The following is a 27,958-nucleotide window of genomic DNA, read 5'->3' as shown; positions in this document are numbered from 1 at the left end:
AAGAGAATATCAGGACCCAGAGAAGCGTGGTTAGTAAGGTGAGCGGCACTACAACGTAGTGACGTATTGCAGGAGTACAGAGGAGAAGCAGAATGAAAGAGTAAAGGTGGAGCAGGCTGTCCCCCAGCAGATAAGAGGGATGGGATCCAGAGCGTCAGGACAGAGCAGTAGCAGTTGATTTGTTGCAACAGGGAAAGGAAGGGGCAAAGGCTCAGATGCAAGGGAGGGACAGACTTTCAGTGGAGAACATGGAAGCTCCTTCTTATTGGTTATACTTACCCCCCAAAATAAAAATAGAGACCATCACCTGAGATTAAAGAAGATGGAGGTGTGGGAGGTCTGAGAGAAAGGAGAAGATGCAAACCTGTCTTTTGGGGAGTGGGAGGGTGGATTGACAGAGGATATGACAACACTAAGAATGCACTCAAGGTTTGAAGTCGTGAATCTGGAGTGAGGCCATTCCACATGTTGTGTGTTTTTCTTCAGCCACACTCAGCACTGGGCTCAGGTGCAGAGTAGGTGTACAATCAGATTTTTCAGGGTTGGTTTTTATTTCTTGTTTGTTTTAACTAGAGAAGTCCAACGGAGTGAGTGGGTCAGGGAGATGAGGACCATTATACCTACACTTAGGACTATCAATGAATTAGTGACCCCGATAAGCTTGGAGTCTGATTATCAAAGGAAATAAACTGGAAATTAAGAAGAGAGTGGGATGCTTGAAATTGAAGATAGCAGCATTGGTGAGGTACAGAAAATGAGCAAGGAAGGGGGTGACTGAGGTGGAGTGGTGGAATGCCATGGAACTTGAGTAGGCCAAGGAGCTGAGGGACCGGGGTGTTGAATGGGCATCTACATCAATGTTCGACTTCCCAAAATGCTGCACAACAGGGACTGTGGGACAGATGCTAGGCCATGGGCTAATGTCTTTTTTCAGTGAATAAAGGGAATGACCAGGAGGATGACAGAGGAACGGATAAGATAGTCTTCTGGCTCGTGCTCCAAAGGAAAGTGTTTGGAGGGTAATGATGGTAAAGGAAGATGGAGAGATGACAGTCCTGAAAAGTCCCTGAGGAGGGGAGAAGGCCCCTCCAGTCCTGGTAGCATGCAGATGATTTCACATGGAAATGCAGATTTTTATCTCTCTAGAAAAAAATTAGAAGTTCCATCACAAGGGACCCCATTTCCACAGATGATCAGATGGCTGGGGCTGAGTCTGGCTGTTCCCTTTTTGAAGGGTCACAGAGTCTCCATTTTTCCATAGTTCCTACCACATCCTGTCTTCTCCCTAGAACACAGATCCCATGTTAGCTTTCACTCACGGTGCTTTGGTAGTGGTGTTTTCTAAAAATAGACCTAAGCTATAAGTAAATGTTTTACTACATTCTTGTTTCTATCTCCTTGACCCTATGAGGCATTTGACATGAGAACCCTGCCCTAAATCTGATTGATAAGTTCTTCCCAATTTAAATCTGCCAGAAGTTATTTTTCACAGACCAAAAATTAGGGACTCTCTTATGTGATAATCCTATGGCTTTGAAATCCCAGTTAGGCTTGATGGCATAATAGGAAATGAAACTCAGAAGTAATCAGCAATCTAGTAGTGGCTCAGGACTTAAGTATTCACCTAGAACATTGGTGTTGAAAGGAGGAGATATAGCCCCATGTACATTTCCCTCCAACCTGCCTTAAAGCAGATAAGGCTCCTGAGCAAGCCAAGAGTTCTGGGATTCTCTGCCCTGGCAGATCCTTCGCTTTGCACTAGCAACACTCTAGATGTACCTCTAGGAGAGGCAAAGGACACAGCAGGAGTTGGGCCCATTTACTCTGTCATGGACTTGTGATCGCAAGTGTATCCTTGACAATGCTTAAAAGTCAAAATGATAGTAAAGCAAAGGGAAAGCACCAAGGTGTTTTTGCCAATCCATCACACATCGATCAGTCTTCCTGTTTTGGCCTGGTTACTCTGAAAGGTAGACAGTTCCTAATTTCTTCAAAAGTCACATTTTTAGAATTTCTCCCCATAAACCAGTTCATCAGAATAGGTCAAACTTTAGAGATTTGTTTAAAACACCCCATATAGTTACAGAGTAGAGATGGGTATGTCTAGGAGTCTCAAACATGTAGGAATTTGTGAGCTCTTGTGCACTCAAATGCCTGTGGTTGCATTTTGGGTTATAACTATGGTACCACATAATTTATTGTCCAAATTAGAACACTTCTGAGAATAAAGGGGTGTTGCTATTAATAATACATTCAGGACAACAGATGTCAACAGGACTTCTAAGCCAACTAGGTGGCACAGTCACCTCACAAGACTTCCAAACCTGTCACCCAGGGATGAGAGAACAGAGACATGGAGAAGATTTAGCAGGATTTGCCTTCTAACAGGATTTACAGAGCTAGCCACTCATTGCTCTCAACTCAGAGACAGGTTTTGCAAAATATGTACTTGGCAAACTAACTTTATTTGACCTTCATGAAAAGCTTAGAATAGATTTAGAGGAGGAATGGGTCAGTGAGTCCTTGTGTACAATTTAATGCCTGGCCCTAAACTGTGCATCCCAACCCCCCCCTGTGTCCTCCCCATCCAGCCCCACCCTGCTTGTGCCACCCTCCAGCTCAACCTTGTGCATAGCGTAGCATAATTGGCAGTATGCTTTGTTGCTGGCTCTTCCTGCCGATGCCTCCTTATTGGAAGGTTGCCAATGTTAGGATACCAGCTACATGCACCAGCGGGCTGATCAGGGTTGTGAAATCCTGTTGCATATTCCCATGCAGGAGACAGTGCACTCAACAGCTCTGAAGAGGAACTAGACAAATGTTTGAATAAAAAGCAACTGAAGGGTAACTGCTAATTCACAAAAAGAGATGGTCTCAACTCAGGATCTTGGCTTCCTTCCCTCCTAGATTTTCCTGCACTCCTTTGTTATCTGAGTTTTAACCCTCAAATACAGTTCTGGTACTATCTGTGAGGCAACACTTCTAAGTGCTAACATATTGGCTCAATTATTCCAAAAGAAGGGAAATAGAAATGCTTTTCCTCTTGCAGCCACCACAACTTTGCATAGCTTTCTTGAAAACACACATATACAAAATGGTTTGCCCCTTGCCTTCATGCAGAAGCTTTTCTACTCCCAACTCTGCAGCAGGATCTATGATAAAAATATGAGACGTAGAGAAAATCAGTTTCACTTCTTTGTATCATTCTTGAGCGTTTTTCTCCGGAACTAATTTTCTACCCTTATTCTAACTCCTCTGACTAGATAATCAAGAGCTAAAAGAGAATTACCTCTTCCTCTAGGTTGGAATTTCTAAAATACATTTTTGTTTCCCACTCTAAAGAAAAGAGCTTTATTTGGGATTTTTTCACCTCAATTTATGGGCTCAGTAATAAGTATGTAAAATATCTCAGTGAAATCTTAGAAACTTTTTACTCAAATTTTATTCCCGTTTTTAGGTATACATTTTTGTGTCTACATGTTCATGTTTCCAAAGAGTCTACTAGGATTCATATGAGACAATGTGATCATTTTCTCTCATGAGTGAATTGCTGCTGATGGTTGCATGCATAATTTTTTTCCAACATGCTAACTAGTTTTCATTGTGTTTATTAAAATCTCCCAAGGTACTTTTGTTTGTCTTCCACCCTTTTCCTTCAATGGAAAGCAAAGACACAAAAGACAAATGAAACCCTGACTTGCCCTTGATAAATACGGCCCATGTAGCATTCTGTATAACTTGGAGCTGAGACCATTATTTCAGCGAAGCCTGTTATTGTTCATTAGCACAAAGAGTGTGTAATAAATATAATGAAAGACTGCTGGCTTTACTCTATCTTTGTCATCTAAAGCAGTTCCATGAATAACTACAGGGATTTGTCTCCAAATGACTTATTTGCTTCCTTTCTAATAAATAACATGTAATTAGGGTAATATATTGTTTCCTAGTTATGTTAGCAATGTAGTGAGGGGGAAACAAATGCACAATTTTAGATATGATAGAATAGTAGATAATTTTTATATTATCCCTTAAAGTATTTAGACTCATTATGCATGAGTTAAACTGCTGGGAGGTCTAAGTACAAAGCAAGAGCAGAGATTCTACATTTAATGAGTTTCTTTATTACTCAGGGCATGAATTACTACTCTGATACTATAAAACTGCAGTGAGTGCTCTGCATCTCAGATGAGATCCTCTTTGAGGAATGCACTCGTCAGTGAACTGTCAGCAATGGGATGGACTAATCTGATTTAGAAAGGATTAGGTTGGGATCTGTGCCTCCGAATGTCAAGGTATCTACATCTCTCTACAGAGGAGCGGAATGTTTTAACTCTTCATATCCAGGGCCACGAGTGTTAAGAGAGCCTTGTGAGACACAAGGTCACATCCATTACTGAGCATCGAGACAGAAATAAATTACACTGATGGCCTCCTCAGGCCCTCAGAGAGAAATCCGTCTTCAGTCCCATGATACTGGGGAGCTACTGCCAAGCCTTCACTCTGGAATTCAAAACATTTTTCTAGAAAAAAAATAAAGGAAAAGAAGAAGGAGGGGGACTCTACTAATTGTCAGAGAAAAATAACAATACACACCTGACCTAATATGTCTTCAAACACCCCACACTTCCCAGGACAAGAATAGGGATCTGAGTAGAGTTGGAATCTGCTGAATGTCCAGACACAGGGCAGGAGAGAGGAAGGCATCGAGGAATGACACCTTAGTGGGCCAACGAGAAACCTGTGGAGTCTATGACACGACAGGCTCTCCATTGTTTGGGTTACTCACTTTTGAAAGCCAGATTGCCTATTAATAAAACAGAAGTTGGTTCAATGTGGTCTCTCGTCTCTGAACTGTGTAGGGCAGAAAGAAGTGGAGGGCTCCTCTTCACTTAATTCATCCCCAGCACCACTGAGAAACCTTAGCTCTACACGGCAGTTAATGACAGCCTGGCAGATTCTTACATGAATGTGTTTGGCATTCATCAAAAGGACAGTGTTGGGCTCTTTAACCTGCCCATAATCCTGCACCAACTGGGCCAATTATTGAGTTAGGGCTGAGTCTGGAGCTCACAGATCCCCCAAGCCTGTTTACAGACTGGGCCACAAATCCTTCAATGGCCAGGCTTAGTCCTCAGACCCTTCACACACGAGGCTGGGTCACCAGACCCCTCACACACAGGTCTATGATCTAAGTAACCGAGCCATAGGTTTTAGAGCATGGCTGTGTGCGGTGGCTGCCTGAGGCAGTAGATGCCAGCCAAGTGGTGGCACCACGCATGTGCACTAACTCCACCCCCACACAACTTATTTACAAAGAATGTGCTGCATCACCTCCAACCGAACCCAATGTGAGGGGCCCTGATTCAACTATTCTATTTTCCCAGCAGACAGCTATTTGGAAAAAATTATGAGAGGCTCCTACATGGCTTCAATGTGAACACTGGGACATGGGTGGTCTGAGTTGGGGGACAGAGTTGGGAACAAGGGCCCCCGAGAAGTAAAATAAGTGTTAACTAGGTCTGTTAAGTGCCTACTTTGTGCTAAGCTTTGATCTAAGTTCTCCGCATATACCAGATCTTTAAATCCTCACCATAACCCTGTGAATAGGCACATTGTCCCTATTTACTAACGAGGAAGTGAAGGCAGAACAAGGCTAAGTACATTGGCCACTGCCCCACACTGAGGAAGTTCAAGATTGGGATTTGAAGTCAGCAGTCTGACTGCACAGCCCATGTTTCTAAGCCACTCTTGGAAGCTTACATTTTCCCCAGGTTGGCAAAGCGTAAGTCTACAAAAATGAAATGACAATACTGCAAATAATGACACAAAATTCAAACAACAGGAAAAGGGAATTCACAAGGGTAACTGCAGACTGCTGGCTCAGACTGGCTGGGTTTGAATTACAGTTCTGCCACTTATCAGCCTTGGGATCTTGCAGGGTGTCTCCCTGCAAGTAAGGGTCCCCTACTTCCTCAGTTTACCTTCCCACTAGGATAGAACTGGAGCTGATCCCAGATCAAGAAAAGCTATATCAGGAATGTTGAACTCTAAAACTTTTCACTTGGGAAAACAAAAAGCAGTGGGCATTCCATTAATTTCTTTTTTTAATTCAAATTTGAGACTGAGAGTTCCAATTTTCCATCTCATATTTGTAGAACCACAAGCTAAAGGTACAAAAATCTAGTCATTTGGAAGAGTGAAATGTTAGGCCCCAAGCATCTAACTTCAAGCATATCTACGAAAAAATTTATTAAAATAAAAAATCGTTTTGACAGAGTGCCAGATGGGGAACTGAGGAGAACTTTCTTCTCAAATCCAAAGTGAAGAGTTTACCTCCACATGTGGACAGAGTCAGTCAAGAATCGGTTCAGGTAAGACATGGAAACAGCAACCAGTTTTCTAAGCAAGTAAATTGGAAAACATAAAAAGGCATGTTGGAACACACCCTTTAATAATACATGCTGAAAAAGTAATTTCTATTAATTAAGAGTATTCATTATTAATAAAGTATTTAGAACTCTTACCTTAATTTAGGTGTTATCAGGAAATTGAAGAGCTACTAATTTGACTCTAAAGGTTGATGGCTGAATATTCAAAAGATAGCAAGCAAGTCCTGTCAAGCTGCAAACACACAGCATGAAGGAAAAAGCTCTGTGGCTCGGGAAGGACGGATCTGATTTTAAGTAATGCACGTCCCATTTTTACCATCATTAAGCATGTGCACCAACGATATGACTTTTCCCATTAGAAATTCTTCTAGCACCTCCGCTAAGTAATTCCACCTATAACTCTGCACATCATTAGCTCTGCATTCTGGGGAGGTCATCAGCATTTCCATTCACATTTAGCTCTTAGTATGGGAAGGAAACCTACTGAAAGGACCCGTTTCATGCATAAGCAGATTTAAGGGGTTCCCTGAGACCCAAAATTTCTTCTGCATCAATGCCTGAAATTTCTCTTCTTAATTTCTCTTGCTGCCACCAGTCTCTCCTCATTCCAGTCCTCCCACATATCAGATTCATCTTCCTAAGGCATTACTGCCACTGAGGGCTCAAGTCCCTTCTGGTCTGGTTTCTGGTGTTATGCTCTGCACAAGTCCTCTGCTCCAGACAAACTGATTTACACCCATTCTATTCCACCTCTATCCCCCTGCTCACCTCGTACCCCACAATCCCATCTAGAATGGTCTGCACCTTTCCAAAGGTCATTCATAGGTCATATCCAACTCAGATTCTCCCATGAGGTGGTGTTGACTCTCTCTTCTGAAATGCCATTGTGCCTATTGTTTCAATGATAGGTCTTGCAATTAATAATGCATCGTATTTTGTTGTAATAACTAATTATTGCTATTGTCATTATTATTACCTATGTGTTATGAAAGGTGTTAAGTACTTGGTATGTGCTATTTTATAAAAGCTTCACAGCATCCTTATTTGACAAGAATTATTGTTCCTTCCACTGTACAGATGAGGAAACTATGGCACAGGCAGAGGTTAAATAACCTGGCTAAGATCCCAAGGCTAATAAGAGGCAAAAGGGTAATTCTAACCCAGCCAGTCTGAGCCAGCAGTCTGCATTTATCCTTGTGAATTCCCTTCTCCTGTTGTTTCAGTTTTGTGTCATTATTTGCAGTATTGTCATTTCATTTTTGTAGACTTATGCTTTGCTAACCTGGGGAAAATGTAAGCTTCTGAGATCATGAACCATTTCTGATTGGCTTCATCCTTCACAGAGCCTTACACACGTGGCACTCAGTAAGTGAGCCGTCATTGTTACTATTATTATTTTCATTATGATTATTAGTGGTTGGTGGGTTTTATTTATTTTAAGCATCAGCCTCTTCTTGCAATCCTCTTTAAAAACACAACTACTCCTTCATGTCCCAAAAGTACTGATGTACTTTTCCAATACCGCAGTGTGGACTCAGTTATGAGATTTGGTGGCCAGAGGAAGAAGTAGCAGAAGGGATGGGAAGCCTTGAAATGACAAGGAGAGGCAATACAGTGGCCTTGGAAGGCAAGCCACCTACACCCCAATTATCCACCTGCAGCTGGCTGTGCCTTGTGACAACATATCGTTCTTGATTAACTGTACAATCGCTAATAGGAAACATTAACTAACAGATATTAATATTAATATTAATATGTGATGAATAGTTGTTGGCATGAGTCTGTGTGGCTTGCCTTCTGACCATCTGAAATTGATTTTAGAGACTCTGCATTTATGCCTATGGAAAGCCTTCTGAAGACCACAGGAGCCAAGGGTGTAGAGTGCATATGGAGAGAATCATGTTCATTATCTTATTAAACCCCAGCTCTTCCCAGGGAGGTTAGGAGACAGCTGGCAAATTTTATTCTTCATTTGCAGATGGAGAATTGTTGGCTTACAGTAATTCCGTAATATGCCTTAAGTCCAGAAGGGAGCAAGTGGAGAGGGAAGAATGAACAGCAGATTCTCCATGCTGCCCCACACCTACCTACAGCTATCCCAGGAGCGCGGTGACAAGGACCCATACAATTAGGCTGCCCAGGATGGAAAAATCAGCACTTTTACGCCTCTCCTAAAACAGCTATTCTTTATGTTAACACCCAGACTAATCAGATACATTTCATTATTCTATCATCTTCACCAAAGATGTTGTAATCTCAATTATAATATATTTGTGTCCAGTAGTTTAAAGTTGAAATTTTCAAGCACATTCATGAATACGATCTTACTTATTTGTTGGGTCTTCATGAAGTCTTGTTCCAATATCTCCAGTTTTTATAATTATGTGCCTTTTAGCGTTTCAACTTGGAGGATAAAATACTTGCCCAAGACCCCACCGTCTTGCTGTGAGGTGGTCTAGGGTTCTCCCTGTACTTATTTGCACATGCTGTGCCTCTGCCTGCATCTCTCTTCCCCATAGATGCCTCTGACATAATGTGGACAAAATAAGTGTATTGATGCTAATGCTGTTGATGATGATTGAAAAATACCCCCTGGATGCTGACGTCTACGTCTCGCCTGCTGAGACAGCAGGCAGATGTGATCTGCACTCTGAAGGGAGAATCAAGGTTTTTGAGTTCTGGTTCTTCTCCCAACTCTGGATTCTAGCATGGACAGGGACTATAAACAACATTAATCTCTCTTTGAAAAGGAAATTATTCATCTTTTTTTCTCCAGGGAATACTTATTGAGTGACTGGGAGCACAATGATAAATAATAGAAACACAAACCAAATTCATGTCCTCATGCAGCTCTCAGTCTAGTGGGGAAGGTGGAAATAAAAGTATTGGAACCTAGATTTTGATTGGGGTCACTCTGCTATTTAAGAATTCCTTGAATTCCATTTCCTATATTTTGAAAAGTTCAATCAATATCCTCCCCAAGAGTGTGAGAATTCACAGGGAATTACATTTTTATTCCATGTCTGGCTCTGAACACCTCCTTCTGCTGAATTAGCTCAGTTTAGGAAACTTTTCACAGTCTGAGATGTGTTATTTCTATTTTGTATCACATTTTCAGTAGACATGAGACACAGCCCTCTTCCTTAATTTACACACACACACACACGCACAGCATTGCTTTAGTGAACAAGTGAGACTTAATGAAAGTTTTGAGAGAGAGGGAAGGAAATACGTTACAGCAACCTGACAACTTCATTTTCCAGGTATTTCTAGAATCTGACCACTTTTCACTACCTCCAAACCAACATCATCTCTCACTTGGGTTATTGCAATAGCCTCCTCAATGGTCTCCCACTTGCCTCTGAAGACTGTTTTTCACATAGCACCCAGAGGGGTCCTTTTAAAATGTGAATCAAATTGAGTCCCAGCTCTGCTCAAGACCCTCCAAACACTTTCCCATCTCACTCAGCATAAAAGACTTCAGGAACCCCCTGCTCACTAACTTCATGCCCTTGCTGACCTCATCTCCAGTGTTCTTACCCTCCTCCAGACACAACAGCTTCCAAAAGGTTCCTCAGAAACACCAAACACACTCCCTCGTCAGTATCTTAACATGTGTTTTCCCTCTGACTGTGTGACTTGCTGTCTTGCTTTCTTCAGGTTTCTCCTTCATTGTGACTTTATGACCAAGGACCCCCACCCCTGCCTCCAACACCCAATCCCAGAACTGTGCTGAGCTTATATTAGACACTCAGTAACTATTGTTGAAGACTAGATAAATGAGCTCGTGGCTACTATCTATTCTTTCCAGGGAAGCTGTGAGATTACTCAAAGTATTTTGATTTGCATACAAGATGTCTCTATTTCACTTTAACTTCTGACTTCTGTCTTTCCCCTGTGACAACACCTCCTCCCCAGAAGTTCAGAGAAACCTGGTCTCAGACCATTGTTCTGGTGCTTGTACCTCCTCCCACCTTCTTTCTCTTATGAACACTAATATATAAGTTTTCTACCCCCACTGGAATTTGGGACATTTCTTTCTTGTGATTCGCTTGTGCTTTGCCTTCTCCTAGCACACTAAATAATAAAATTTTTTACATCTTTTCTTCAAGAAATAGATAAATAAGCTCAAAGATTGAAAATGAGGAGTCCCACCTCTTAAAATATAACCTCTGGCATCTCAACTGCTTCGTCTTGGCACCCCCCACCAACACGTTGTGTAGCTTTCAAGGATCACTTTCCTCTGCCAGTCTCCTTTGCCATGTCTGTCTCTCCTGTGTCTCTTCCCACTCAAGAACACATTCCAGCTACCTCACTTATCACTTGCAAAACCTTGGGGAAGATATCATTTCCTTATGATAAAATGGAAATAAGTGATACCCCCATGAGAGTGCCGTCAAAGAAATGAAGGGAGTTAATACACGTTAAGTACTTGGACCAGGCTTGGCACATGGTAAGTGCTCAGTAAAGGGTCAGAGGGAAAGCAAAACAAGCTTCTCTTATTTTCTTATGCAGAACGATTCAAATCTTTTCCCATCCTAAGTTCAGCTCAGCTCCAGGCCACTTTTAATTATCCAAACCCATCAAGATGCTCCTCAGAACCAAAGTGCCTTTCATCTGAATAAGACCCAGCCTCTTAGAAGGTATCCATAGTTGTAAATAGCAATTAATTTCCAGCCACACAAGATATCACAATAAAATATTAGTGTCACGAGGGTAGATGTGCAAGGGGGATGAAGAGACCACAAAACACACATAATCTGCGCTTGGGGTTGACGAAGTCTTCTGCAAAGAATTGATGGTTGTCGGAGGGATGGAGAATGAGCAGGAATTGCACAGCAAAGAGGAAAGAGATGTCCAGGCCAAAGAAGCTGTGTTTGCAAAAGGCCAAGAATGGAGAGCAGGGTGTGTTCCAAGCTCTGAAAATGGAGCTCAGTCTGCACCACAAAGTCAGACCAAAGGTTGGGGCAAAGTGCCAGATGAACCCAGAAAGGAGGTCTCAGGCCAAATCTTGGTGTTTTATATTCTCCATACAGTACTTTGGTGTTAACTCAAAGGCCAGGGGAAGAAGCTATTGAGCATGTTAGGTTTACTAATAACAGTATCAGACTTGCTTTACTGGGAAGGTCATTATGAATACAGGGCAGAGCAGGGATCAGACTCACACAGGAAGTTGAGTGGCACATAAAACCCCTTAGAGGCCATCAAGGCATCTGGGCAAGAGAGGGAAGTGTCAGTGGGGAAGAATGAAGGACATGAGCCCCCACGAATTTTATCAGGGCATTTCTTGCGGTCCTTCAGACTTCACTATAGCCCATGGAGCTCTCTTGGGGAGTCAAATCGAGGCATTCCTTCCTCAAGACAGTCACTGCCAACCATTTTTCATAAAACTATTTGACCTATGGCCCAGAGGGAAGTGCACACAGCCTAGCAGCTGCAGAGGTGAGTCAAAACCAGATCCTTGTGGCACCGGCACCAGGGCTCAATCCAAGGCCCAGAGGGAAGCACACAGACCAGCAGCTGCCAAGGTGAGCTGAGACCAGACCCTTGTTGCACCAGGGTCCAGTCTAAGACCCTCAGGGGAAAAGGAAGCACACACAGCCCAGCAGGCATCAAGGTGAGCTGTGACTACGCAGCACCAGGGGCTCAGTCTACAGCCACAGAAAGTTAGAACAGGAGCCAAGGCGGTGTAATATAGATACTGCCAAACCTTCTGTCACCAAAAGGACAGTTCACCACCACAGTAGCAGCCAGGGCCACTCAACAAGCAACCTGCCACTCACTTGACTATACTGATATAAGAAGAGTCATCAGTAGAGCCTGCAAATAGAGGAGGAAATCTTTATACTCATAGCCAACTCCAGAGTAACAGAAGAAGCAAGTCGTCTACCAGATGACCAAACATCAGTGAAAAAATACTAGAACTACAAACAAACAAGAAGATATGACACCACTGAAGAAATACAGTAATGCTCAAATACTAGACCCCATAGAACAAGGAATCCTCAAAATGTCTGAAAAATAATTCCAAGCAATGATCTTAAGAAGGCCTGAAGAATAAAAGAAGATTCAATTAGAGAACACAAGGAAATTTTTTAAAATACCCAGAATATGAAGGAATAAATTTACAAAGAGATTAATACTTTTAAAAAGAATGTAGCAGAACTCGTAGAAATGAAAGACTCACTCAGTGAAATAAAAAACACAACAGAGAGCTAGAACAAGCAGAAGAAAGAATTTCAGATCTCAAAGACGGTCTTTTTGAAATAACCCAGGCAGTCAAATAAAAAGGAAAAACAAATTAAAAATAATGAGGAAAATCTAAGAGAGACAGCAGACAACCTCAAGTACTCTAACATCTGAATTATGGGTTAAAATATAACCCCTCTCCCAGAAGGAGAGGAGAAAGGAAAAGGTATTGAAAACCTATTCAAGGAAACAATAACAGAAAACTTCCCAGGCGTATGGAGAGATGCAGACCTTCCGGTCCAGGAAGCACAAAAGTCCTCAAACAGATTCAATCCAAAAAGATCCTTTCCAAGACACATTATAGTCAAATTTGCAAAGCTCAAAGACAAAGAGAGAATTCTAAAAGCAGCAAGGGAAAAGCATCAAGTCACCTATATGGGAACTCCTATCAGACTAACAGCAGACTTCTCAATGAAACCCTATAGGCCAGAAGAAACTGGAATGATAAATTCAAAACACTAAAACAAAAATTAAAATATTGCCATCCAAGAATTCTTTACCCAGAAAGGCTCTCCTTCAGAAATGAGGGAGAAATAGTGTATTTCCCAGACAAACAAAAATTGTGGGAGTTCAAGACATGCTCAAGGGAGTCCTTCATCTAGAATCTGAATATTGAATGTCACTATCACAGATACACAATAAAGAGCAAAACCTGCTGTTAAAACAAAAATGCCAGTGAAAAGAGCAAGAAGCTAAATCATGCCACCTCAAGTATCCAACTAACATTGAAGAAGAGAAATAAAAGGGGAAGTAAGGATCAAAAGATATTTGAAACCTCTTAACAAAAAGCAATTAAATGACAGGAATTAAACAATAGCTGTCAGTAACTACCCTAAATGTGAATGGATTAACCTCCCCATTCCAAAGGTACAGACTGACTGATTGGAATAAAAAGCTAGACCCAAGTATATGCTGTCTTCAAGAGACCCATCTCACATACAGAGACACACACAGACTAAAAGTGAAGGGATGGAAAAAGATATACCATGTAAATGGAAATCAAAAATGAGCCAGAGTAGCTATTTTTATATCAGATAAAATAGACATTAAACCAAAAAACATAAAAAAAGACAAAGAAGGCCACTATATAATGATAAAAGGATCTCTCTAGTTAGAAGACATAACAATCATAAATATGTATGCACCCAACAGTGGAGAACCCGGCTATGTAAAGCAAACACTCTTAGACCTAAAAAAGGAGATAGACCGTAATATGATTATAGTGGGTGATCTGAACTCCCCTCTCTTAGCATTGGGCAGAACTTTCAGGCAACAAATCATCAAAGAAACAAAGGATTTAAACTACACCTTAGAGCAATTGGACCTAGTAGACATCTACAGAATATTTCATCCAACAAATAGAGAACATACATTCTTCTCATCAACACAAGGAACATTCTCCAGGATAGACCACATGTTAGGTCACAAATCAAGTCTCAGTAAATTTTAAAAAATGAATTCATTTCAAGTATCTTTTCAGACACAATGGGTTAAAACTGGAAATCAATAACAAGCAAAACTCTGGAAACTATCAAGTACATGGAAGCTAAACAACAGACTCCTGAATGACCTACGGGTCCAAGAAGAAATTAAACAGTAAATCAAAAAATTTCTTGAAACTAATGAAAATAATGACACATCATACCAAAACCTGTGGGATCCTGCAAAGGCAGTACTAAGAGGTAGATCTATTGCAATAAAAGCATACATCAAAAAAATGGAAAGACTTCAAATAAACGACCTAATGCTATGCATCAAAGAACTTGAAAAACAACAATAATCCAAAGCTAAAATTAGTGGATGGAAAGAAATAATTAAGATCAGAGCAGAACTAAATGAAATAGAGACCCAGAAAACAATAGAAAAGATCAACAAAACAAAAAGTTGGTTTTTCAAGAAGATAAATAAAATAGACAAACCATTAGCTAGGTTAACAAAAAAAAGAAGAAGAAGAGAGAAGACCCAAATAACAAAAATCAGAAATGAAAAGGGAAGCATTACACCTGATACCACAGAAATACAAAGAACCATTAGAGACTGCTATAAACTACTTTATGACAACAAATTTGAAAATCTGGAAGATATGGATAAGTTTCTAGACATATACGAACTACCAAGACTGAACCAAGAAGAGACAGAAAACCCGAACAGACCAATAACAAGCAAGGAGACTGAATCGGTAACAGCAGTCTTCCAACAAAGGAAAGTCTGGGTCCAGATGGCTTTACAACTGAATTCTATCAAACTTTTAAAGAGTAGTTAGTACCAATTCTCCTCAAACTATTCCAAATAATTGAAACAGAAGCTACTCTCCCAAACCCATTCTATGATGCCAACATAACTCTGATACCACAACTAGACAAAGACATAACAAAAAAAGAAAATTACAGGTCAATCTCTTTGATGAATCTAGATGCAAAAATCCTCAACAAAATATTAGCAATCAGAATACAGCAACATATTTAAAAAATTATACACTATGATCAAGTGAGATTGATATCAGGGATGCAAGGATAGTTCAACATAGAAAAGTCAGTAAATGTGATACATCACATCAACAAACTCAAGTACAAAGACCACATGATTATCTCAATAGATGCTAAAAATCATTTGACAAAATTCAACATCCCTTCATGATAAAGACTCTCAACAAATTAGGTATAGAAGGAAAATATCTCAACACAATAAAAGCTATTTATGACAAGCCCACCGACAGTATCATTCTGAATGGGGAAAAACTGAAGGCCTTTCCCTTAAGAATAGGAACAAGACAAGGATGCCCATTCTCACCACTTCTGTTTAACATAGTACTGGAGGTACTAGCTAGAGCAATCAGGCAAGAGAAAGAAATAAAGGGAATGCAGATTGGAAAAGACTAAGTCAAACTTTCCCTATTTGCAGATGACATGTTATTATATATAGAAAAACCTAAAGACTCTATCAAAAAACTCCTGGAGATGGTTAATAACTTCAGAAACATTGTAGGATACAAAATAAATGCCCCCCAAACAGTTGCATTTATATGCTCAAATAATGAACTAGCAGAAAGAGAAAAAAAGTAAGCCCATTTACAATTGTCATGAAAAAAAAAAAAAAAACCTAGGGATCAATTTAACTAAGGAGGTGAAAGACCTCTACAATGAGAACCACAAACCACCTCTGAAAGAAATTAAAGAAGACACAAAAGACAGAAAGATATTTCATGGTCTTGGATTGGAAGAATTAACATTGTAAAAATGTCTATACTACCCAAAGTGATCTACAGATTCAATGCAATCCCCATCAAAATACCAATGACATTCTTTACAGAAATGGAAAATAATCTTACCTTTCATATTGAAAAACAAAAGACCCTGAATAGCCAAAGCAATCCTGAGCAAAAAAAAAAAAAAAGCTGGAGGCATAACCCTACCTGACTTCAAATTACAGTATTGTAAACAAAACAGTGTGGTACTAGTTTAAAAATAGGCATTCAGACCAGTGGAGTAGAAATGAGAATCCAGAAATCACCCCTCAGGCTGACAGCTATCTGATATTGGACAAAGGCAACAAAAATCTACAGTGGGGAAAAGACTGCCTCTTCAACAAGTGGTGCTAGGAAAGTTGGATATCCATATGGAGAAGAATGAAACTAGACATGCGCCTCTCACCATACACTAAAGTCAACTTGAAATGGATTAAAGACTTAAGTATAAGACCTGAAACTGTAATATTACCAAGGGAAAATATAGGTGTAACACTTCAGTCTGGGCAGAGACTTTATGAACACGAGCCCAAAAGCACAAGCAGTAAAAGAGAAAATAAACAAATGGGACTATATCAAACTAAAAAGCTTCTGCAAAGCAAAGGAAACAATCAACAGGGTGAAATGACAACCTACAGAGTGGGAGAAAATTTTTGCCAACTATGCATCTGACAAGGGATTAATATCCATAATATACAAGGAACTCAAGCAATTATACAGTAAAAAAACAAATAACCCAATTAGAAAATGGGCAAAAGAGCTGAATAGACATTTTTCAAAGGAAGACATACAAATGGCCAACTGGTACATGGAAAAATGCTCAACATCACTAGTCATCGGGGAAATGCAAATTAAAACTACATTGAGATACCACCTCACCCCAGTTAGACTGGCTAAAATCAAAACGATGGTGAATAACAAATGCTGGTGAGGGTATGGAGAGAAAGGGACCCTCCTACACTGTTGGTGGGACTGTAACTTAGCACAACCACTATGGAAAATAGTATAGAGTTTTCTCAAACAACTACAGATAGTTCTTCCATACAATCCAGCAATCCCACTTCTGGGTGTATACCCAGAGGAATGGAAATCATTATGTCGAAGGGATACCTGCACTCCCACGTTCATCGCAGCTCTGTTTACAATAGCCAAGACATGGAACCAACCTAAATGTCCATCGATGGATGATTGGATAAGGAAACTGTGGTATATAGACACCATGGAATTCTACTCTGCCATAAAAAAGAATGAAATTCTCCCATTTGCAACAACATGGATGAGCCTGGAAAAACATGTTGAGTGAATAAGCAAAGCACAGAGGGATAAATACCACATGTACTCACTCATATGTGGGAGCTAAGAGAGAAAGAAGGAAGGAAAAAAAGACCACAGTGGTGGATTGGACTTGCAGAGGGAGAGAGCAGACCTAGGGATACAAAGTGGAGTGAGGGGAGATGGGAGGGAAAGGAAGATTGGGGATAACTGGGTGGAGGACACGATGTACAAATGCAATTGGTGGTAATGGGCATGCTGCCAGTATGAATCTGGCCCTCACATCATGGGCACGAGGGGTGACAATCAGCTCTGTATCTCATGAATATTCATGACCAATAAAAAATAAAAATAAAAATAAAAAAATAAGGCTGGGCAGGAGCCAAAGAAATTTAAAAATAAAACCAAAAATCAAACTATTTGATTCACTTGCAAAAAGGCAAGTCCGTCTTTAACAATAAGTAGGAGTATTTCCTGGATGTAACTCTTAAATGCCTCTTATTCCTCTCGGGCACAGCGGCCACCTCTGGGGCCATTTTTTCTTATACATGTTCCTCTCTCTCTATAAGCTCTTTACTTCTACGTTAATCAAGGCCTTAAAGAAACATTTGGCAACTAATGTGAGTGAATCAAATAATTCATGTTACATTCTATTAATTTTGGCAAATCTAATTTGTCTTGGTTGTGGGTGGCGGCCATCTAGAACTTCATCCTCTGAAAATCTCTTATGTGCATGAAATTGATAAAATTTCACTTGTGAACCTGGGTTCCTAGGGCACCCCTCTCACTAGGTGCTAGTGTGAATTGCTGTCTTTTGTATCCACATTCTGTTATAAAACATAATCTCCATCCTCTTAAAATGTTCTGTTTTTACCAAAGTGCATGGAGAACAACTCAGGGTCTATCTTGCCTGACCAAAAAGGTTGGTTTGCAGCTGAGAGTTTCATCTCTGAGCCTCAGAAAACAGTTGTAAGTTGTAGAGAGTAGACAATGGACAGGAGACCTGGCTCAAGGTTCCAGTCTTCTCCTGGTTAAGTTCATGACCTTGGATAAATCCCAGCACCTTTCAAACCTTGGTATAAAGAGCAGAGTCGAGATACGACCAGTCATCTTTAAACTCACCCTAAACCACTGTTTCAAATGAGATCTTCCCCAGACTCCTGCCCAGTAATCCATACTAATCAGGCCTGCTCTGGAAGGAGAGGTGCGGTCAGGACCCTGTGCACATGGCCTCACTTTTTCCACTTTACCAGCCCCCGGGATCCAAAACTTTACTAGCTAGATCTCTGCCTCAAAGATCTCAAAGATCTCTGTCCAGTCAGAATGTCTTTGGTGATATTGGCTGTGAATTACAGTCTAGAACATTAAGTGCAAATGACTTCTCCAACTTTCCTATTTCCCATTGTGCCTACACTATAGTGGTATCACGATTTCTGCTCTAATTAACTCCATCCTTTGGTCCCTGTGCATTATGACTTAACCAATACTTATTACAGGAATAACAGTATATCATGTTTGAATAGCATTTGACAGTTTTTAAATTTTTTTGTTTCATTTGACTTAACCCTCTTAACTTATGTACTCCATGTACAATTGTCACCCATTTTTGACAGCTGAGAAAACTGGGGTGCAAAAATTTAGGTGATTTGTACCAAGGCACAAGGATAGAATTTTGTTTTGTTTATTGTTTGTGTTTGTGTGTGTGTGTATTTATAACCTGCTGTATCTTACAAAGGATGTGCAGTCATTTAAAAAAAATTTATCTTTTTACTTCTTTATAATATCTTTTAAGTATTTTAAAAATTCTTTACAATATCTTTTCTTTTTAATCTTACTATAAATAAGAAATATGTAAACAATTAGATACCAGTATCACTGAAAATTAACATCACGATGGAAGGTCAAGGCCAGCAGCGAGGAAAGAGAAAGCTGCACAAGCGATCGGACACTAGGTTCTGTGAAGAAGAGGAAGAACTCAAGCCAGGCTCTTTCCACTCTGTGTCCAGCCTTGTTCTAGTCCACTGCACCTGCCTTTCATATACAGTGCCCTGTGCTAGTGCCATTGGGAATAGAGAGACGAAAAAAATCTTAATTCTCCCCTACTAATGAGGATGCATGTGACTGGATTGTTGGGGCCTCTAGTCCTTGGAGTTATTCTTCCCAGTAACTGACATCCAGTTCTGCTCCCTCAAACCTTCTCTTCTGCTGGGTCATCAGTTCTATTAATAAAATCTCAGTTCAGTTTTATAGACATTTACTCTCTTTGGGGCACTAGAATAGTCTTATTCTGATTCTTTAGAATTCATTCCTCAGCTTAAAACCTAAATCTCACCCTTGATATATGCCACCCACTTCTCCTCCACCCAGGGTAGGCTGCACAGGAGTTTCTCAGGTCTAGCAGACAGAGGGGTGCCTCTCACACCTGCCCTTCCTTACTGAGCCTGTTCCTCTGGGTTGGGTCCCTTCCTGGGCTGTCTTCAGCAAGGTTCTTCTCCATGACTAGCTTGGCACGGCTTCTCTTTTATCGTGACCAGCTGGTTTGCTCTGTGTGAAAGGCATTCACTTCCTGGATCAACCCTGAGCTCACTCATTCTTTGAAGGGTCCATGTGGACCTCCCCCTGCACAGCCTCTGAAGAGGGTCTGCAACTTCAGAGGGACCTCTTCCTCCTCGGGTTTCTCACCAACTCCACTAATGGCCCACCCCGCACCTTTTTGCTGCTGTGATCCCCTCGCCTGGCAGGCAGCCCACAGGAGTGTGAGGATGGGCTCACACCAGCCAGAACGGGTAAGCCCAGGTGGCATCAGCAGCGCAGGCTTGATCCATGGGCAGTGCCCCTCACGGCCCCACCACTTCTCTCCTGACTCTTGCTCCTCCTCCTAGAATCATGAGGGGCTCTGCTGGTCCAGTTACTTGGCAACTTTCAGGCAAGAAACAATCACCGGTCCCCCACTCAGGTGAAGGGAAAGATATTTCATGCATTTCAAATATTTATGGAGAGCTGAGAAGAGCCCTCTCCCCAGAAGGGCTCCCCAAAAGCCAACTTTGTCTTCTCTCCTCAGGCTCCTCTACGTCAAGGACAGATCCGGGAGGCGAGGGTTTGGATGTGGTTTCTCTCAAATAGCCCTTCTCCAGAAGCACTTTTGGGATTTCTACTCCAAAATATGTGGAGGTTCTACTGGGTGCTTAGTACAATTTCTGAAAATCAGAAAATGTCCTTCTGAGAAAGACTGCATCCTGTTACAAAAACCTGGAATAAATATTAAAATTAATTAGAAATGTAAAGGAGTGGGAGATTAAATTCAAACCTGAAAACCTTCAGCCAAAGGTACTTTTGGTGTTAACTTTAGGGGAAGGCCCTGGATAGAGTGAAGGGGGTAAGGTCCTCACCCCCAGTGCAACCTTTAAGGGGTGCCAAAAAGATCGGCAAGCAAGATGTCATATTTTAGTGTAATATTTCTAAAACTCAAAAACAATGCAAGAAATGCAGGATGAGCAAAATATCAGAATTTTAAGTAAAGAAGAACCAGCAGGACCGACTTTCTATTTTGCCTTAGGCTCCAATATGGCTCAGCATGGCACTGGTTAAGGGATGCATGTTATTTTACTAGGAAGTAATGAAATGAGTAGGGATGAGGAGCTCTAGGTCCAAAGGCCAGCTCATCTCTTCTCTGTCACAAGTGGGAGAAAAATTGAAAACACAGGCTGAAGTGCAAGAGAAAACACTGTAAACTAGATATCCAAAGAAACAGCGTTATCCAATGCCAGAGGCTGGGAGATGCAGGTGAAAGTTCTTGGATGGTCCATAAACATTGAGGATTTCGTAGTCACCCTCTTGTCTTTTCCCCATATCTACCATCTGTGCCTACCTGATTCAGACACATCTGATAAAAGACCAAAACGATTGTTTCTTGTTTTATGTCCATTGGATCAATATATTTCTGGATTATGCAAGTCTGAGCAGGTCCCCAACTCTCATGTGTTTTTACTAAAAAGAAGTAAAAAGGAAGAGATTGAGTTACCAGAACATAGGAGGTTGAAAGACGGCCACCACCCAGTCCTTCTGGAGGAGGCAGTGTTGTGTGGCTGGACGCTGGAGGCGGGGCTTTCCCCTGTCCTGTGTCACCATAGCAAGGCTGACAGGAACTAGAAACAGGAAGAAAGCCACTGCTCCCCTTTTTCTGCCTCCCAGTCTCCCTCCAGGATCTCCCAATAGCAGAAGCGCACCATAAGCCAGCTGGCAAGGGAACCTGGGAAAGGGAATTTTCAGACCCCAGACATAGCATCGCTGAGCACAGCATAGCCTGGAAAGCTTGGAGCAGAGAGACAAGAGGTAGAAAAACAGCACATGGAAAGGGGAGGAGGGTACATCATGTAGGAATGGAGGAAAACTTGGGGGAAACATACAAAGAACAGGTCAAGAGAACAGCCCTGCTAAAGCACATGGTCATGGGGAGAGGAAGAGCACACAAGTTTATAAGCCTGGGGAGACTGAGTGCACATGGGGAGTCTTGAATGCCATATTAAAGAGTTTTAATTCTTCAGTTATAGAAAAATCACAGATTTTTTTTTAACTCAAAAGTAACATGCTCAGACCATGTTTAAGCAGGATGAGCATGCACACTAGCTGCCACCCTGAACGTGCCACTGAGCAAGGTCGCTATGGCTTCATTCCCTTTGGCAACTGGACTTTGGGACTGGCCGTGCTGGGTGGACAGGAGAGGGGAGTGGTGGGACGTGCTGTCCACGTGCTCCTCACGGGTGGGGCACCGGAGCAGAAGGGCAGGTGAGGAATGGTCAGTGTCACAGAGACACTCCAGGCTTAATCCGTGAAGACAGAAAGGGGTGGAGGGACAGAGACCTGGGCAGCTCGTTCGCTGAAGGACGCTGGCCTTTTTCATTTAAATGGGTAAAGTATATGGTGTCGGAGAAAATGGCAGCTCTAAACTTTTTATAAGTACTGCTGTCTCCACAATAGATGCTACTCTGCCAGAAAACGTTTTTGAGGACATGCCTCTCATGTATCTTCAAATTCCCAGAACTTCAGTTCTTAGTGAAAAAAATAAATGACTCTGAGTAAGATCAAATCATTTATTCCTTGTGTCCATAGATAACCGTTTAATCTTTTTTTTTGTAAGTAAGCACATATATATATATAAACATGAATTCATGGGCTGATCTTGTAAAAATGATGTGCTTTCATTTTAGAAGGAATAGTCATTGTCACATAATTGATTCTCTCTTCTTTCTCTTTGTAAGTGTGAATGTGGCTATGTTTTCTTTTCTGTCATATATACACATGCAAAAAAATTGCAAACTGCAAATCCTTCAACTAGGAGCATTGTGCTTATTGGGATCTCTGTGGTTGCTGTCAGTGGAATTGCTTCTACCTTTAAAGGAGAAATTTTTCCACTAGGAGAACAGATGAAAAAGAAAAAGATACAATGTCAAAGTGCAGTTTTCTGGATGGGAGGTTTCCTTTATCCCAACTTACTACTTGTCAAAGTCATTGTTGTCAGTGAACCTAAAGGAATTAATCAAGGAAACCGTCCTCTCATTAGCTTGAAGAGCATCAGCATAGCAGGGCAGCCACGTGGTGCAGCAAGACGGCGAGAGGTTGCCTCTTCGCTAGCTGTGGAAAGAGAACTGCTGAGTCAGGAAGGAGCTGTCTGTCCTGCCAGAGGGTGTGCACCATTTATCATGCCGACTGGGCTGTCACATCTGAAGGAGGACCCTGGAGAGCCTGACCGTGAGATTGAAGGTTGGTGCCAATCTACGGCAACACAAGTGCATTGAATAGGAAAGAGAGAGCTCCTAGTCTCTTCAGTTTTCTTACATTACCCTGAAGGCCTGAGAATTAAATGAAACAGTAACTGATGACAACTTTAGAGGGTCCTGAATGCGTGATGGGAAAAGTATTAAAGGAGCTCAATAGTTTTATTGTATATGTGTGGTAATCTTGCCCCTGAATGAGAACCAAGAGCAGAAAATGCCGCCTTTTGGTTATACAGATTCCTCGGTGAGAAAATGACACACAAATTCTGTTTGCTTGTCAGAGATTCTTATGCAGACAACAGTAAAAATGGAGAACAAGAGACATAAGGTAAAGAAAATTTGAAGACACTCTGTCAGGCACATTATCAGGGTAACATGACTTCACAATTTGTTGGTGTGTCTTTAATGACTTATAGTGAATCCATTAGTCTCCTTCCATCAGCACCATGTGTCAAGAGGATGTCTTTTTAAAGATTAAAATTAATTCCTGGTCACACTGGGCAAAATAATCTCTTTGATTAAGTATGGGTCTTACGTATACATACATGTGGTTAGTTTGTATAGCACTAAACCATGCAAGCCATTCCAGAAATACTGAGCAACAAAGCAGCCAAACAGGCCCTACTAGGTAGACCTTCAATTTAGCAAGTCACCAAACTGCTGTTGAATGCCTACCAAATTCCAGGAGCCGAACTAAGTATTAGAAATACAAAATCAATATGCTGTTCTTGTCCTTAAGGGCAATTAGGCAATTAAGAGCTTCAACTTTGGAGTCAAAAAAATCTGTTTCCAATCCATGTGTAGAATTTACGAGCAGTATAGATTCGGGCAAGCTATCTTGCTAAGTCTGTACCCTCTTCTGAAAAACTCAGGGTGATAATAGTTTCTTTCCCATGGAGTAAGTATGAGGATTAAAGAACAGCATGCAAATATTCTAACACCGTGTCTAGTGCATACTAAGCATTCAACAAAAGTTCACTTATATTAAGAGTTGTGGGGATATAGATAAGGAAGCCTCTAATTCTGTGCAGGAAGCAAAGTTGAAGAAAAGAAGTATAATTTTTGAGCTGTGTTTTAAAATATGAATAAAATTTGCCTGCAGGTAGAAATGATCTTAAGACTTGAATGTGTCAGTTCAACTAACTGAATCAAGTAGTTGTCTTACTTGGTTACAGTGTGGAGATCAGAGGTCAAAATCAGAATAAAAATTAGAGCTTCTGCACCTAAAGTAGAAATGTCACTTCACACAAACAGAAAATTACTGTTCCTCAACCACAGGCCGTACACCCCCAAGCCATACATAATGCACATTGATGATCAGTGGGCTGTTTGAGGGTTAATAAGGGTAGGCTAACCTCAGGGAGAGTTTAGAATTACCAAGAATAGCTAAAGATCACAAGTATTATCTTTCTGAAGTACTTAAGAGTTACCAAACTAATAAATTAGGAGACACTTTATACTATTTTTATTTAAAACTAAGATCAGGGCTGTCCAGTTAGCTCACTTGGTTAAAAGCATGGTACTGACTAACAGCACGGTCAAGAGTACCAGTCAGCAGCCAATACACAAACACATACACACACACACACACACACACACACACACACACAAAAAAACCCAACTATGATAATAGGAAAATTTCTAGTTGAAACACACACCAGTCAATCTATTCAACAAATATTTCTTAAATAGCTGTTATGCACCAGGAGCTATGCCAACCCCTGTGGATACGAAATAAAAATGACATGATCCAAGATCTGGAATTTTCATTTTAGAAAGAAAAGCTTACAGTCTTGAGTTAGTACCAGCTGCTAATATGTGAATTTATTTCATTTTATAAATACTCAAGAGAAAAGATTGGGCAAACTTTCTAACAATGCATAAAAGCAATGAAAGAAATTGATCACAGAAATAACTGGTATATTTAATAACACAAGCATAAGAAACTTAACTGAGTTATAAAAAAAGAGATCATAAATAAAAATGTAATACAATATGACACAAATAGATTTTAAAGAGTTAATAACTATTACTGACTTTTGTATAATGATTAGACATGTTTGTATTGATGAGACCCTGCTAGAGGCAAAAGAAAACACCAAAGGCTTGAAAAATACTATATGAAAAAGATCAACCTCACTAGTAATCAAATAAATGCAAATTCAAATGATATACTATTTTTGTCTATCAAATTAGCAAAAGAAAATAAAGGCTAATCCATGCACTGATGAGGATGTGGTGAGAGAGATGTTTTCATACACTGCCGGTTGTCAGTAAATTGTAGTGAACTTCCTGAAAAGTAATTTAGCAATGCTTATTGAGAATTTTAAAATTGATTCTACTCTTTGGTATTAATAATTTTACTATTAAGATGTATCTTAAGAAATTGCTGAGAAATTTGGGCAATTATACCAAACAATCCCAACTTGTTTTTATAATAGTAATAAATATAAATAATAGTAACATAAATATCTCCAATGGTAAAATAGTCAAATAAATTCTAGTATACTCTCACACTGTGATACAATACACCCTTTCAAAATGCTGTTTTAAAAAGGTAGTGGTTAGTGGTTTTACAAAGGTTCATGATACAATATTTCAGGGAAAAAAGAAAAGTAAGTGGAGATTTTAGTCAACAATGTAAGTCAAAAAAAAGAAAGCATTGTTATTGCTCACAGATAACATAACTGCCTACATTAAAAATCAAAAATAATCTAAGACAAATTATTTTTATTAACTAATAAGAGTTTAACAAGATTATTAGACTTGAAATTAATATATGAATATCAAATGCATTTTTATTTTTATATAATAAATGTAATTTTGGGAAGATAACATCTGCAATATTAATAAAAAATAATACACTGAGGAATAAATCTTATGAAATGTGTAAGAACTTTGAAGAGAAAATTATAAAATGTGTAATGAATACGTTAAAGAGGACCTAAATTAAAGTAGCAATATAACATGTTTACAGATAGTAAGACTTGCTGTTGTAGAGATGTCAGCATTGCCTACGTTGATCTATGAATTCAGTGAAATTTGCATTAAAATCCCAACAGGAATTTGTCAAAACAACTCAAAAGTTTATATGTAAAAGCAAATGAACAAGAATAACAGACATTTTTGAAGTAATGGGAGATCAGTGGGAAAGAAAAAACTCTTGATAAGTAATCTTGAGGTAGTCGAGTATTTAATAACATAATATGGAATTTAATCCATACCTCTTACCTTGTACAAAAATTAATGCCAAGTAGATGAGTAAAATGTAAATAACAAAACTTTAAACCTTCTAGAATAAAAACTTTAGGAGAATATCCTTCTGTCATCAATCCACCGAAAATTTATTGGACAAGACATAAAAAAGTAAGCCACAGTGGGGAAAAAATGACATACTCAATTACATTAAATTTAAAAACTGTTGTTCATCAAAGACACCATTTAAAAAAATTTTTTTAATCTACAATCTGGCAAAAGATGTCTGCAAATAATTGATTTCTAGAATTTACGAAGAAGTCCTAAAATATAGCAAGAAAAAGAAAAGCAAATAGGTAAAAGGACAGAAATAGGTAATTCATAGATTAAAAATACAGAATATCCACCAATGCATGAAAAGATGCCCAAACTTAGAAGATGTCATAGAAAATTTTTGAAAATCGATGATAACAAATTTTGATGAGGATGTGGAACAATAGAAATTCAGTACTGTTGATGACAACGTAATTTGGTAAAGTTAAACATGTGATTTAAATCAATAATAGAACTGAGATTTTAAAAGAATAGGAATTGCTGAAAAGGGAGAAAAATACAGATATTGAAAAGAAAAAAAAAAAGAAGTGTGACCTGCTAGAAGTAAGGACAATAACTCATAATCCACATGTTGTATAGAAATATCAATTTATTCCTCTACAATTTTTAAAATAGATTCTTTTGAGGACTTCTTCCCCCATGAGTTTATATCTCCAGCTTTATAACAACCTTGATAGTGGACCCCAGTTGTTTTATTTGCCTCAGAATTACTTTGAGAAATGCATCTCTTCTTCTAGAACACATCAGTTGCCCTGTTCCAGGTGTGGGTGGACATTATTTTAACAACCTCAACTTCAGGGACCAAAGAAATTGGTCAAGGACAGGGAATCCGACGTCAGAGATAACAAGTCTCAGTTCCTCTATGGTCAAAGGTAGGCTAACCGTAACCCTAACAGTTACTGATGTGGAAAAATCCATACTGAGAAAACTGGACACACGAAGAAGAAGAGGTGAGAAAAGAAGACGGATGTTTTTGAAAGATTATGAATCCCTATGCCCAGGGCTAGACACAACCGTTCCCTTCCTGAAGTTGTGTCACGTGAGGGGATATATTTATTTTGGCTCAAGCTACTCTGAATTAAATTTCTCTCTTTTGCAAATCAAAAATTCCTAATAATAGTCAATTTGAATTTTACCCAAATTCATTCTATGGCCAATTTTAAAAAACATATACTGCATAACATGAATTGGCAAAGGCAGGTGTCTGCAATGAAAGACAATGTCAAAAATGACACAGCCACATTTATATTTTAAAAACAAAATATTTAAGTCATTTTAGTTATATTTTTTAATTGAGAAATAAAAATTGTATATATTTATGGAGTACAACATGATATTTTGAAATATATATACATAGTGGAATGGCTAAATTAAGTTAATTAACATATGCATTACCTCACATTCTCATCTCTTTTTTTTTGTGGTGAGAACACTTAAAAACTGCTCTTGGCAGTTTTCAAGTATACTATATACTATGATCAACTACAGTCAGCATGTGTACAATAGACCTCTTGAACTTATTCCTCCTGTCTGACTGAAATTTTGTATTCTTTGAACGTTTCCCCAACCTACTCCCTTCCAGCCCCTGGCAACCACGTTTCTACCCTCCGTTTCTATGAGCTCAACTTTTTTAGTTTCCACATAAATTTGTCTTAATAAGTTCCACATTATTTGTCTTTCTCTGCCTGGCTTATGTCACTTAACGTAATGTCCTCCATGTT

Source organism: Cynocephalus volans, chromosome 16, assembly GCF_027409185.1.
Source record: "Cynocephalus volans isolate mCynVol1 chromosome 16, mCynVol1.pri, whole genome shotgun sequence".
Taxonomy (NCBI): Eukaryota; Metazoa; Chordata; class Mammalia; order Dermoptera; family Cynocephalidae; genus Cynocephalus; species Cynocephalus volans.
The sequence above is the reverse complement of the archived record's forward strand: the minus strand, read 5'-3'. Positions refer to the sequence as shown.